The following is a 3,298-nucleotide window of genomic DNA, read 5'->3' as shown; positions in this document are numbered from 1 at the left end:
AAGACTTTGGATGCGCAAGTCAATGACCTCATTTCGACTTGGCTTGCTCAAAACAATGGCAATTAATACATCTCTTTCTTGCTCTCTGGCGATGGGTACGTGTCATATATATAAATATTGATTAATTCCCTTTCTTTGTTTGATTATATATATTATTTGCTGTTTTTTCTCCAGGGATTAGATCAACTGCTATTCCGGAGGCGTGGAATTTCATTTACTGTGTTTTAAGCTTCTCCCATGGCCCCCTTTTTTTTTTTTAAAGTTTCTTGTACTGTTTCATAGTAGTATGTAATGTTATGGATTTACTTATTGTGTGAGATAAATGGAATTATTGCAGTTTTAATTTGAATAATTTTGTTGGCCTTGGTTTTTTGTTTCATTCCCTTTCTGGTGATGATGGTGATGAAATAGAACAAGATACCTAGCTTTTTATGCATGGAACACAGTAAGGGATTTGATGCAACTATGATAATGTCTTTTTAACTCATGAACCTGCTATGCATGGTTTTAGAAGAAGTCCCACTCTCTCTCATCCTGGCTCTAGTTCTCCTCCACGAATGATCCTCCCATGCATAATGCTCAACTTTGAAATTTGCATATTTTATTTTATTCTTTTAATTTCTTATCTTTCCAAAATTAAATAGTCTGCAAATCCCCAAAGGTAGACACACACATAGAGAGATAGAGAGAGGTTTTAGGGTCCACAGCCTACCCAAATGATAAACTAAAGTAGCATGCAATGCATGCCATAGGTCTTACTATGCTGTTTCCATCTTCCCCTCAGCAAATCAATAGATATATTAGCGAAGGGGATACAGGGTAATGGAATAAAATTATACATTGTGGACTACATTAAGGGTATATAGAAGTGATTTAAAAAAAGAAAGAAGAAGATAACTTTTACCTGCCAATGCTATAAAATTATTAAACTTTATATGAAACTTTACATACATGTAAAAGATTAATAAAATAAACTAAAACTGTTTATCAGCACATTAATTTTTTTTCAAAAAAGTTTGTGGTTCTATCAAAAGTTGTCTTGTTTTCTATATTAAAATAAGATGAAGAACTTTAATAAAATAATATCCAAACAACTCTTTCCGTAATATAATTTAAAAGAAAACAGTAAGTTTGATTTCCAATGAACTCATCATAAACCTAGCATCGTGGACTATAACTACAACTTTCAAGAATGGAATTTTTTTCTACAAACATAAGATGTTGGGAAAATATTCCATATTAACTTATCGGAACTATTCATTAAAAATAGAAATTTATGGATATAAATCAAACTCTAAACCCTTCTTTTATCGGAATCAAAATGATGGTTGAGGAGGTTTGTTATTTATTTGTTTTCCTGTTTTGGTGGTCATTTGTTTTAATGATTTGTGGGACCAATTTCACGTGGATGCCGCCTTTGCGTGCTCTTTCGGATCAACAAAGTAACAAGTTCATAACCTTCTTTTTCAACTAAAAAAACAAAGATTCTTACGTAGAGGGTGTCCAAAAAGAAACCTATCCTACCAAAACAGAAATTTCTTTCAACACCTCATCACTAGTTTGACGACAGTTGCTGGTATTTTCAAACACCCAGTCCAGTAAGGTGGGATTTTCTCCGTTAAATACTATTACGTATGGTTTAAGATATTTCTTTCTTTGTAAATTTCTTATATTAAGTATTTTATTTGTATAAATTTTAAATTGTAAAACCCCGTATTCGACTCTAAAGAAATGCAGAGTTTAATGTGTAAGTTCTTATTCTAAAATTCTGATTTCAAACTTAGTTTTACATAAGGCTCATCTAGAGTATTTATAGGCTCAACTTCTCTTAACAGACTAGCTAACAACTCAGCTCTCCTGTAACTGCATTCTAACAAATTCATTTATCTTAACATGCATCCATCTCCTTCTCCGAACAAACCCGAAGAAAATTCCGAAACCTAGTAAAGGACCCAACTGATAGTGGTTTAGTTAATACATCAGCAACTTGATCAGACGCAGGAACTTCACCAACCACAACTGATCCATCAGCAACCTTTTCACGAACAAAGAACAAATCTAACTCCACGTGCTTGAATTTGGAATGTAACACAGGATTGGCAGCAACAGCAACGGCACTGGAACTGTCACACCAGATATTAGGCGGAGCAGAAGACTTAACATGCAACTCCTGAAGTAAGGAAAGTAACCACATAACATCACTAGTTACAGCAGCAAGACTTCGATATTCAGCCTCCGCCGTAGATCGAGACACGACCTGCTGTTTCTTAGACGACCACGAAACAGGATTTGACCCAAAAAATACACAATATCCTAAAGTTGATCGTCGATCATCAAAATCCAATCCCCAATTAGCATCAGAAAACCCAACCAACGATAATAAACCAGACCGACGAAACGTAATCCCAAAATCAAGTGTTCCAGCCAAATACCGCAATATCCTCTTAAGTGCACCCATATGAACCGTGGTAGGATTATGCATGAACTGGCAAACCCTGCTTACCGCATACGCAATATCAGGCCTAGTAATAACCACATATTGTAAAGCACCAGCCAAACTCCTATATTCCGTCGGATCTGACAATAAATTCCCGTCATCCTTGGAAACATGAGACGAACTAACCATAGGTGTATGAACACTTTTAGCATTAGACAAGCCACTTCGTTTTAACATATCCTAAACGTACTTTTTCTGGCATAAATGAAGACTCCTATTAGAGGACCTAGTAACCTCAAGACCCAGAAAATAATGCAGACTTCCCATATCTTTGAGCGAGAACTCATCATTCAGCAGCTTCACAAACCAATCAATAGAAGATGATACACCTCCAGTTATGATTATGTCATCAACATACACAAGAACATAAAGTATGGAGTCAGAGCAAACCCGAACAAACAACGAAGCATCAGATTTGGAACCAACAAACCCAACTGCTAGAAGAAAAGCCTTTAGCTTCTCAAACCATGAGCGAGGAGCCTGACGTAAACCATATAAAGCCTTTTTTAAACGACAGACCAAAAGCTTTCCATCAACTCCAAGCTGTACATATCCCAGAGGTTGCTGCATAAACACTTCTTTATCAATATCACCATTTAAAAAGGCATTGTTAACATCCACCTGACGAAGTGACCACCCTTTAGTGACCGCAATCGATAAAATAACCCTAATAGTCGCAGGCTTGACCACCGGACTAAAGGTTTCTTGAAAATCACATCCCGGAACCTGAGAACAACCTTTCGCAACTAAACGTGCTTTGCACCGTTCAATCGTACCGTCTGGATTTTTCTTGACTTTGAA

The 3,298-nt window shown here is 36.2% G+C and overlaps 1 long non-coding RNA gene across 1 annotated transcript; it reads left to right on the top strand.

The window, feature by feature from the left end:
- LOC121222171 (uncharacterized) lies at window positions 1-352 on the top strand. Its single transcript, XR_005919228.1, has 2 exons — window positions 1-95; window positions 175-352. It is a non-coding gene; the product is annotated as an uncharacterized lncRNA (long non-coding RNA).
- Window positions 353-3,298: the final 2,946 nt, after the last annotated feature.

Source organism: Gossypium hirsutum, chromosome D10 (assembly GCF_007990345.1).
Source record: "Gossypium hirsutum isolate 1008001.06 chromosome D10, Gossypium_hirsutum_v2.1, whole genome shotgun sequence".
Lineage (NCBI taxonomy): Eukaryota > Viridiplantae > Streptophyta > Magnoliopsida > Malvales > Malvaceae > Gossypium > Gossypium hirsutum.
The sequence above is the reverse complement of the archived record's forward strand: the minus strand, read 5'-3'. Positions and strand labels throughout refer to the sequence as shown.